Source organism: Lepisma saccharinum, chromosome 16 (genome assembly GCF_977018435.1).
Source record: "Lepisma saccharinum chromosome 16, izLepSacc3.1, whole genome shotgun sequence".
Taxonomy (NCBI): Eukaryota; Metazoa; Arthropoda; class Insecta; order Zygentoma; family Lepismatidae; genus Lepisma; species Lepisma saccharinum.
The window spans coordinates 14,204,413-14,216,617 of NC_139244.1; positions in this window are offsets into that span (position 1 = coordinate 14,204,413).

The following is a 12,205-nucleotide window of genomic DNA, read 5'->3' on the forward strand; positions in this document are numbered from 1 at the left end:
TATGTTTGTGTAGTAGTTGTGCTGTCTAGTATGTTTGTTTTGTCTTGCGCAGTAGTTGTGCTGTCTAATTTGTTTGTGTTTGTCTTGTGTAGTAGTTGTGGTGTGTAGTTTGTTTATGTTTATATTGTGTAGTAGTTGTGGTGTGTTTGTGTTTATATTGTGTTATAGTTGTGATGTGTTTGTGTGTGTCTTGTGTAGTAGTTGTGCTGTCAAATGTGTTTGTGTTCGTCTTGTGTAGTAATTGTGCTGTCTAATGTGTTTGTGTTTGTCTTGTGTAGTAGTTCCTCCATTCATATTGGGGGTTAGGCGTAGAGCTGACAACTCTGCACTGTAAAAAAAAAATGTCAAGAAACAGCAATATAAGGCCATGGATGTTCCCAAGGTAAAATATTCCGGAGGTAAAATAGTCCCCCGTTCGGATCTCCGGGTGGGGACTACTTTGGGAGGTCCCTGGACTAAGGATAAGATCTACGTTAGGAATAAGGATATTAAATTAGGCACCTGGAATGTTCTGAGCCTTTACCGGCCTGGGGCATTTCAGTGTACAGTTAATGAGATAGTTAGGTATAAATTAGATGTAGTAGCTGTCCAGGAAGTTAGGTGGCCAGGAGAAGGGAATTGTAAAACTAAAAATTATACTTTTTTCTATGGTGGTACTGAAAATCATAATTTTGGAACAGGCTTTTTCATAAATAATAGAATTATCTCGGCTCTTAAAACAGTAGAATTTATTAATGATAGGATATCATATGCAGTTTTACAGGGTAGGTGGTGTAAAATTATTTTAATAAACATACATGCACCAACGGAAGATAAAGATGATAATACTAAAGATGATTTTTATACAGAGTTAGAACAGGTCTTTGATAAATTTTCTCAGTATGATATGAAAATTCTGTTAGGTGACTGTAATGCACAGATTGGCAAAGAAGAGACATTTAAGCCCACGATTGGTAAAGAAAGTCTTCATGAATTAAGTAATGATAATGGTATAAGATTGATTACTTTTGCAACCTCAAAGAATTTAATTGTGAAAAGTACCACTTTTAAACATAAAGATATCCATAAATATACCTGGTCTTCTCCAGATGGTAAAACTCATAATCAGATAGATCATATTCTCATTGATAAGAGAAGGCATACTAGTATAATTGACGTTCGTACACATAGAGGTGCTGACTGTGCCAGTGACCATTATTTAGTAATTTCTAAATTAAGAGAAAGACTCTCAGTGATAAATCATAAGCAACAAAATCTAAAAGTTCTAAAATTTGATACAGGAAAGTTTACTGATGAAAGAATTAAGAAAGATTACCAAATTAAACTGTCAAATAGATTTGATGTTTTGCTGGATTTAAATGATGATGAAAATATAAATGAAACAGACGTAAATAAGAATTGGGAGCATATACGTAATGCAATAGAATCAGCAGCTAAAGAAAGTATAGGATACCATAAACCAAGAAAAAGTAAGCCATGGTTTGATAATGAATGTCATAATCTAATAGAAATAAGAAATCAGGCTAGACTTAGGTGGTTAAATAACTCTGATGATACAAATCTAAACAATTATAATATAATAAAGCGAGAAGTTAACCGCACGTTTAGAAGTAAAAAAAGAGATTACTTGAAAAGCAAAATTAACGAAATTGAAACAAACAGCAAAAATAAAAATATCAGAGATCTATATAAAGGTGTAAATGAGTTTAGAAAGGGGTGGCAACCTAAAGTAAACTTGATAAAAGATAAAGACGGTGATTTTCTAGCTGACCCCAGCGATATTCTAAATAGATGGAAGAACTACTTTAATGACCTTTTAAATGTCCATGTAGGAGATAAATCAGAAGTAAAGGAAGTCCACGCAGCAGAACCTTTAGTTCCAGAACCTAACTTGACTGAAGTTAAAGATGCTATTAAAAGGCTAAAGAATAACAAAGCACCTGGCATTGATTTAATACCAGCTGAGTTAATTAAATATGGTGGAAATTCATTAATATGTCAAATTCATAAATTAATTTGTTTAATATGGAATAAAGAAGAAATCCCTCAACAGTGGAAAGAATCCATAATTGTTCCTGTGTTTAAAAAAGGTGATAAAATGAACTGCAATAATTACCGTGGAATTTCTCTACTCTCAACAACATACAAAATATTGTCTAACATTCTTTTAACAAGACCAACACCATATGCTAATGAAATTATAGGTGATTATCAATGTGGATTTAAACGTAACAGATCAACTACAGATCAAATTTTTCACATCAGACAGACACTTGAAAAAAGTGGGAATATAATCAAAATGTCCATCAGCTATTCATTGATTTCAAAAAAGCATATGATTCGGTCAAAAGAGATACATTATATAATATATTAGTAGAGTTTGGAATACCTAAGAAGCTTGTTAGTATGATAAAAATATGCAACAGTGAAACAGAAAGTAAAATTCGTGTGGGTATTAATATGTCTGACAAATTTACAATTCATGATGGGTTAAAACAAGGAGATGCATTATCTCCATTGCTCTTTAATTTTGCCTTAGAATATGCTGTAAGGAAGGTAAAATAAACTAAAGAAGGACTAAAATTAAATGGTGTGACTCAGTTGTTAACATATGCAGATGATGTAGACTTACTAGGGGATGATGTGATTACAATTAAGAATAATGCTAAAATATTTTTCAAAACTGCTAAAGAGATAGGTTTGGAAGTTAACAAAGAGAAAACTAAATATATGCTTACAGGTCGAAACCAAGTGTTAGGTAATAATCAAAATCTAATTATTGATAACAACTCGTTTGAACCAGTTTCCAAATTCAAATACTTAGGAGTAATAGTAACAAATGAAAATTATATTAAAGAGAAAATAAAAAGTAGGCTTAATTCAGGAAATGCATGTTACTTCTCTCTTCATAAACTTTTGTCTTCTCGTTTAATATCTAAGAAACTAAAAGTTAAAATATACAAAACAGTAATTTTGCCTGTAGTATTATATGGATGTGAAATTTGGTCCCTTACATTGAAAGAGGAACATAAATTAAGAGTATTTGAAAATAAGATCCTTAGGAAAATCTTTGGACCTAAAAGGGATGAGAAAACAGGTGAGTGGAGAAGGTTACATAATTTAGAACTACATAATTTGTATTCATGTCCAGATATTATAAGAATAATTAAATCAAGAAGACTTAGGTGGGCAGGCCATGTGGCACGAATGGGAGAGGAAAGAGGAGTTTACAGGATTCTTGTTCGGAAACCTGATGGTAAGAGACCTGTAGGAACGCCAAGACGAAGATGGAGGGACAACGTTGAGATGGACCTAAGGGAAATCGGTAGAGATGGAAAAGAGTATATAGAATTTGCTCAAGATAGGGAAAGATGGAAGGCCTGTGTTGCTGCAGCCATGAACCTTCGGGTTTAAGAAGGCTAGGGAGTTAGTTAGTTAGTTTAGTTAGCTATTCTTCTCGATAAATGTGTATGTATAAAATAGAGAGCCATATTTACTAGCCATGAGGAAAAGTATGATATGACGTAAAAAAATGAATCAGGTATTATTAATAACAACTATAAAAATAAAAGCAGAGTCGCGTGGAATTATTATGTATTATTATTTACCAGATTCACATGAATGAAACACTTAAATTGTGAAAATTGCAAGTGACGTAAACTAGTGCTGTACAAGTTTTAAGTCTTTTTTTAGTTCCCATATTTTTTCTGTTTTGACGATCGTCTTATTAAAATTCTTAGTTTTACAGCACTGATTATTTATCTATCATGTTCCGACATAATTTCTGAGGTTAAGATGAAGTGAAACTTGAAACTTTCAAATTAATGCAATAGCATCACGTTCAGCATCAAATTCCCCACGTATTTAAATGAAAGAACAATTACCCATCAAAAGCGTGGGGACACAACAGGGGTGCTGCAACCTACAATACTTTGCTTTGACGCCCATTCGCTCGAGAATAGGAGCACATAAAGCAGTACCGATAGGCGGTGTGAGCCAATATGAAGCAACAATAACGACCCATTCGCTCGAGCATTGAGCCGAAGAAACTGTCGATTCCGTAAAGCCATCTAAGAAAACGTCGTCCGTGCGAACTATTAGCTATTAGACGATGGAGAAAAAAAAAAGGCCGAGTCTGCTGCCACGCACGCGTCAAATTTGCTCCTGCCACGTAATACGTCTGTTAAAAAGATGTTACAAATCTTAAGAACAGATGAAGACGAGAAAAAAATGCAAGTTTATGATTAGTGGGAATGAATGTACAGGTAATTTAGAACCTATTGCTTTAGAAAGCATTTAGCGATATTATTTTAATGCTAACGGAACCTAACCTAACTACGAGAGCATTTAGGTTTATTATTAGAAGAATGCTAAGGGGCCTAATCTTAAAACATTTATGTGAAAGTAATCGCTACAACTTCACAGTATGTGTTACAGACGTAATTCCATACATAGCATGATGAAATCACGATAAAACAAAGACCGAGTTTGCTGCCACGCGCATCTCTTTTGAGGTTCCAGCAGAAAAAGAACGTGGCAGCAGACACCGATGTAGCAGTGCTACAGTAGCACTCTTTTGAGTTGGGTGCGATAAGTAAGACTCATTGTGTGGTGATATCGGCATTATGGCGGTGGAGGAAACGTGAATTTGTTTGGCAACAGTGCATGTCCTTGTTTTGGAGCAGAATACAAGTCATGGGGTGGGCAGTCTTACGCATCCACTTTGACGCATCTTTGAGCGCCGGGGTCATGTCCACGTAGTTCAGTTGGTACAACCAGGGGGCCAAAATAGTTAGAATATCACCGATAGATGGCACGGCAGTCTGCAAAAGCGAGCGTTGCAAATCCTGATTCAAAATTTGGTACTCAACCCGTCAACCGATCTGCAGCCATATTGTAAACCAGCAAGTGGTTTATTGTAGAAGTTTTGTGGCTTTTGGATTTTTTTTTTCTACACGGGATGAGTCTGACTTACCTGCAAAGTAGGAAGTGTGCCGTCACTGGATGTGGAAACACATATCCAACGGTGAAACTTTTCCGCTTCCCTCGGAGTTTGAAACGGTAAGTAGACAAATTGCAATTATTTTGTAATTTAAAATGTCAAGTTACAATGTTACAATAGAGTTCGAGTTATTTTAGTGTTATTTCAGTACTGCCCCAGACAAGGGGACTAAATTATTTTCACATATCAATATATAGTTGACGTCAGATACGTATAAATATAAATAAGCTAAGCTGTAGTGAAAGATGTTAGAGTACAAATACAATCAACATATTCTAGTTCTTTTTTACCCCTAGAATTCCAAGAAATTATTGTTCTAGTAACGTTTTCACTTTGAAAAAGTTATTTGCTCATTCGAGAAGAGACACTATCATCTATAAGAAATTTAACATTTGAAAAAATATACTTAGGTTCTAGGGCTTTTCAGTATTATACGTATATAGCCCAAATTAAAAAAAAAAAAAGTAACAATAAGGAAAATATACTGAAACTAGTATTCTCACTTAATTTTGGTGGTAGTGCTTTCCACCTGTTCACTGAACACTGAATTTTTGTATTGAAAAATGTCGAAGAGTCAGCGAAATGTACTTTCAGGGTGTGTAATTGATTTGGTAAAAATCTGATATTCCCCGAACACCTATAACTTCTTCGTTTTGTCAATTTTGGACATTTGTACTTACCTATCTGCTTCGCGGAACATTCTTTAATGTGTGTTCACGTTTTATTGATCAAAGTAATTGCAATTTTTTTTTTAAAAAAAGTGTTTTTGTAACTGAAGAACGTACGTTTCCGCAAATGGTTTGTGGGGCTATGTGTCAATGATTCGTGGGGCTATGTGAGAATGGTGTGTGGCGCTACGCATATTTTTTTCGAAACCAATTTTTAACTATTGTAACCTATACGTGACCCTACCTAACCTAACCTTACCGGAAATGGTTCGTGGGACTATACGTCAGTGGTTGAATTTCCGCTATGAAACATTCCCACATCACACAAAACACCTTCCAGATGTTAGACAATGCTACAGGAACTTATTATCGTAAGTAGTTTCTTCTGTAAAAATGAATAAATCTGTCCGGGGAATATCAGATTAGTACCATTGATTTAAAGCCATGTTTCATGGTTCCCTACATGTCTATATCTAAAGATCAGCTAATTCTCTTGATATGTGCAGAAGTATTAAAAATGCACAGGAATTATAGTTCTATTTTTTCTCCGATTTTTACAGGTATGAAGCATGGATGGAGTTCGCGAAAGGTCCTCAATTTAAAAAGGACCTAACCCATTTATACATGTGCTCTGTGCATTTTTCAAGTAGAATGTTTTGCAACGAAAAACGGGAGAAGCTCACCCCACTTGCTGTGCCATCTATCATGTCACCATCTGAGGCGAACCTAAGTTTTAATTCTAGTGAGGCATTGACTTCTCCTTCACCATGGCTAGAAGTAGATGAGCAAGAGGTTGTTACAGAAAATGTTACTCTTGATGTTTCCCATATTCCTTCCCATGTTCACGACCATAATTACTCTTCACCATTCCTATCTCCACCTCCAAGCGACCCCACACAACCTCAGAGTACCTCTACACCAGAGCTAAAACTTTTGTCTTCCATTGACCTATTTTCCTCACCACAGCCAGGCACATCACAACCCCAACCTAGCATTATCCAGTCCCCAATTCCTCATGCCAACTGTTCCATAAAACCAAAATGTTCCGTTGAACTGTTCACCTCTCCACAGGCAAATATTTCAACATCAAGTGTCAGCTTTGAGTCTTTGGCTGAAACTTCCAGAGACACCGTATGCACTTCTGATGAAGCATCTTGGCTCAGTCCTAATGCTTCCCAGAAGCCTGCAAGAAAAAGGAAATCACTTTTGGGTTTAATTAATTCTACCAGGTATTGTCAATTGACACCAAAAAAAAAGATTTTGTTGAAATTTCTTTCAAAGAAAGAGAGAACTATATCTCGATTGAAAAAGCAAAACAAGGCAACATCATTGACTTTGGAAGAGTTGTGTGATAACCACACAGAGTCGGTGAAGTTGGTGGAAACTTTTTCAAAATCAATGTCATTGTCTTCTGCCATATTTCTTGCAGGACACATGCGTTGTTCCAAGTTGAAACCAAAGAGTAGAAGATGGACACTTGATGAGAAATTATTAGCTCTTTCCCTTTATAAGCGTTCTCCCAAGTGTTACTCCATCCTTAGTACCATGTTTGCCCTACCCAACAGGCGTACTCTGGTTAACCTGCTGAATGCCTTCCCTTTTCACACTGGAATCAATGAGCGGATTTTCAGAATAATTTCTCATTCCCTCAAGTCCAAGAATGAATTAGATCGCACATGTGTTCTCATGTTTGATGAAATGTCAATCCGGGAGCATGTGCAATATGATTCATCCTTGGACCGAATCATTGGATATGAGGACCTGGGTTCTGGTCGCACAGATCGTGTGGCAAACCATGCCCTTGTATTCATGGTTAAGGGTTTGAAAAGTAAGTGGAAACAACCTCTTGCTTTCTATTTCAGCCATGGTAGCGTGGAATCGGGTACCCTAGCCGATCTCCTGAAGGAAGTTTTGTCTACCTGCCAGAATATAGGCCTTCACGTTGTAGCAACAGTATGTGATATGGGTGCTAACAATGTGAAAGCCCTAAAAGATTTAGGTTCCACTTGGAATGATCCCTATTTTCATTTCAACGGGCATAAAATAGTCACAATGTATGACCCTCCGCATTTATTGAAATGCACGAGGAACATGCTCTACAGGCATGATGTAAGAGTTGAGGTGAAAGTAGGTGATCATTTAATGGTGAAAAGAGCTAGCTGGGATCACATTCGGCAGCTCCGTGATAGAGATTTGAAGGTGGCAACAAGTGGTTACCAGCGGCTACATAAATTAACATCTTCACACTTGGACCCCACCTTTCAGAAGGCTATGAAAGTCAACCTTGCGGCACAAGTTATGAGCCATACAGTGGCTGCAAACCTAAACGCTGATGTTTCCACAGGTGAGTTTGAAAAGTTTGATTTTTTAATAGTAGGTAATGCTGCCATTTGGCGTGATAGCAGTGTGGTACAGTTATGGACCGGGTTGTGAGATTCCTATTGTAGGATCGATCGCTACAACCCAGAAGTGTTCGTGACTACAAAATTACTTGTTTGCAAACTGTAAATAGTAATATTAAGCTGCACTTCATGGTCTCTTGACCTTCCTAGGAGCTGCTTCTGTTTTCCAGACCTCTTAAAACTACATTGTTATGTATCATATTTTTAACTGGCAATATCACATGTTTGTAATATGTATGGATTTTAAAAAAACAAGGTAAAGGTACCCCTGTGTACACATGCCACGAATTCATATGAGGTGATCTGTAGTTAGTGCTCCACATATTCCTGATCTCAGTCATAATTAGGATGATGTGATCAGCATCATGCCTGGCTGCCTTTACTCCCAAGTGTTGCCCCTGGGTAACCATTGATTAGAGGCTGGGTGAGCCCCAGAGCTGCCTTATGCAGGGACGAGGCAGGTAAATTTCAAACCTTATATCACCCACCCACAAACCACTATGTGCCTCCCACAGGGTACCTAATCTGGACACCCTTGATTACAAAGCGACGAAACTACTACTGTGCCATCGGGGAGGAGGCCCCCAAGTACTCTGTAGTCTGCTGAGTACATGAAAAATAATTTGACAATGCAAGCAATGCATACAAAAGAAAATAATAATAATAATAAAAACTTGAGCTACCATGGCTCATGGATTTACTGATTTGTTATTTGTTAGCTCTCGGAAGCATGTCTGAAATTGACGTAACTGATATCTAGATATCATTATTATTCACTGCCAAGAAGGCTTCCAGATTTTATAATTGTTTCGAATAAAAATCAGAAGAATGGCATATAATAGTTATGCCTGTACGTTAAGTACTATGCTCAGTTTGCATTTCTCTAACATGTATACCATTAATAATAACTTTTACCAAAAAAATTAAGCACAGAAACAGCTAAACAAATTTATTTTGCTGGCTATTTTTAACTTATTCTCATGTTCTATTTATCTTGAAGAGAACCTCCTGAGAATGAAAGGTTAAATGTTGTTAAGTATTTTATTGTTCATAAAAAAAAGGAATTTGTATAAATCTAAATATATTTAATTTTTACGCTAATGAAACTAATTCATTTGAAGAACACATTAGCTGTGTGTACATAAATATTAGGCACACATGTAGCATGTAACTATTTAGAGACATTGTTAAAACTGCTTGCTTAAATTATTTATTTATTGTGCTTTGATATACATATATTTTAACATGTTGCATCCAAAATCTGATGTGTAGCAAATTACACATTTGAATATTTCTTTGTTGCAGGCTTCCTCCCAGTTGATGCCCTAGCAACTGCAGAGGTAGTCGGGGTGACAAACCAGCTGTTTGACAGCTTTAATGGTGTGTCAGCCAAGCCTTCTGGAAGTGGGGGCTTAAGGTGTCAGGTGAGGAAAGAGAGAGAGGCACTACACATGAACTTCTGGGCAGATGCACGCAGCAAGGTCAATAGCTGGAAGTTTTTGAAAAAGCAAAGCCAGCCTCGCCCAGTTATTGCCCCTGGTGCAGTGCGGAAGGATGTGTTCCGGCCCCCCTCGCAGGATGGATGGACTGCAACTATCCGAGGGGCCACACTTTTGTGGAATACTTTGAAAAGGAAAGGTTTTTTGCATGTGGAGACTAGATGTTTTAACCAAGACCCCCTTGAGCATTTGTTTGGTGCCATTCGTTCCTACTGTGGAGCGAATAACAACCCAACAGTGCAACAATTCGTAGCAGCTCTTAAGACTGCTATTGTAAATAGGTTAGCTGCAATAGATGTGAAGGGGGCAAATTGTGAGGAAGAAGTTAATCCTGGTCCACTTCTGAACAATTTGAAACAGTTTGTTCAGAACAACCAGGATTTGCAAAGCAAAGACTCAGGTAATGATGGTAATGTTATTGACAATTCATATGAAACCCTTGAGGTCAACTCTGATGCTGGAGACAAATTCTCAGTTGCCTATGTTTCTGGCTTTATTGCTAGAAGGCTTCTGGAAAATAATGCATGCAACGGCTGCAGAGCTAGTCTCACAACACCTGATGGAGGGGAGTATGTCAATGTAGGCATAGCCTTCAGGGAGTACTCTGACAAAGCATCTGGTCTTACTTATCCCTCACGGGAATTGGTTAAGACCGTTTGTGATGGAGCAACTATCCTGGAAGATGTGCTTCCAAAGATTGCTCACCTAGATGGTGTGAAGCGGCAAGTTGCATGTGCTATTCACCAGAACATTAGTTTTGACTGGCTTGAACAAGGATGTTCAGAACATCTTGCGTTCGTGTCAAAGGGTATAGTAGATGGCATTTGTAAAATCTCCATACCTTGGTGGTGTAGGAGAAGAAACAGGATGCTGACAGACAAAAGCAGACAGAAGTGTGCATCGCGCAAGCTTAAGATATTACATCATAAATAGTGTGCTTTGTGTGTGTGTTTGTGTAAATAATGTAATTGTGTGCATTGTGTTTGTGTAAATAGTGTAATTGTGTGCATTGTGTTTGTGTAAATAGTGTAATTGTGTGCTTTGTGTGTGTTTGTTTGTGTAAATAGTGTAGTTGTGTGTTTGTGTAAATAGTGTAATTCTGTGCTTTGTGGGTGTGTGTGTGTTTGTGTAGATATTTTTATATTAAGGTGTGTGTGAAATGTTTCATCAGTATGTGTTGTAAATGGTATTCCAAAGTATTTTGTGTGATTTACTCATTGTATTCCATGGTTATTTAGTGTGTATTAATGAATATAAGGTTTTTTTTTGCCGGGAAATTGTTCTTAATATTGATTGATTGAATTTGAAATTTTTGGTGCATCAGTACTTAGGCTCTTTTGTACCTGTCACATTATACGGGACCTGCCCTTTACCTTAACTAAAATAAAAGTAATATATCATCATTGTAATGTTGGAGTACTAACATATTCTTACTTTTGGTAAAAGCTGTAAGGGGGCACTGAGCACACATAAGGACAACACACACAGCCACACCAGGGTCGTACTGGCTGAAGGTTTAGATATCATAGCCTCGTTAGTCTGCAAAATGCAGTAAAAGATTTACTATGTGGAAGAGAGGTTGTCAGTTGAGTGTATCTTGCTCATATGAAGCATTTTCTAATATCAAAGTATAGTTTCTTATTGTTGCCCCATCTTTGTACATACAGTAGGTCTGCTTGCGAATTGAGTGCATCATTTGGATACTTTTTCCATATACAATTTTCAAACACCAGCAAACTTTCTTTGTGTACTTACAGAATGTTCGTAGTTTATTTGTAAAAGGAAGATTAACGATTTTTTATTTGAACCCTGTGATCTTGATGATAAACATTGTTTATTTTTTTTTTTTTTTGAACTCTCCATCATAAACACCTAAATTAGCTGTTTCTGTCAGTGTTATGTCTTCATAGTTTGCGAAGTATAAACCAGAGAACAGTTTATGTATCTTATTTTATCTAACATTGTGAGACTGAAAAGATGGTTCAGATGGTACTGTACATTACATCAAACTTGATTAGGTTTTTAGGTTTTTTCTCTAAGTTATTGTTACCTAAATAATCTATCCATGATTGGGCATAATTTTTTGGCATATTTAATTTTCGAAATGTAGATAAGGAAACACATCTGCATGAAGTTAGATTACTTGTTCTTTTCTGTATTTCATCTGCCACTTTTGGCTAATCACAATGAGAGTGTGTGATGGTTAGAAGAAATTGATGAATGAAAATGCACCACACACCTATTCCCAAGCAGGTACTTGAAGGAGGGAATCTTTGGTGGCAAGATCAAGAGTGTTTGTTTTTTACATATATCTTTCTGGTTTTTAACTGTGGCTTTGGTATATGGCAATGAGAATGAATCATTGCTATTCCTGTGTGTTGTGTCATTAGTATGGTATGTGTGTGTATAATTTGTAATTCATGATCATAGTGTAGCTGTTTGATCTACATATTCCTCTGTTCCAGGTTGTTCATGTATTTTCTCAAAGTTATTGTGGTTATATTTTTATATACGTCGTGGACTGTTTGCCTTATCTGTTCAAGTGTGTTATCCTTTACTTGCAGTGAGTTGATATATTCACAGTAATGTTCACGAAATGGGATGATCACCATTTTTGAATCTGTTAATTGAATT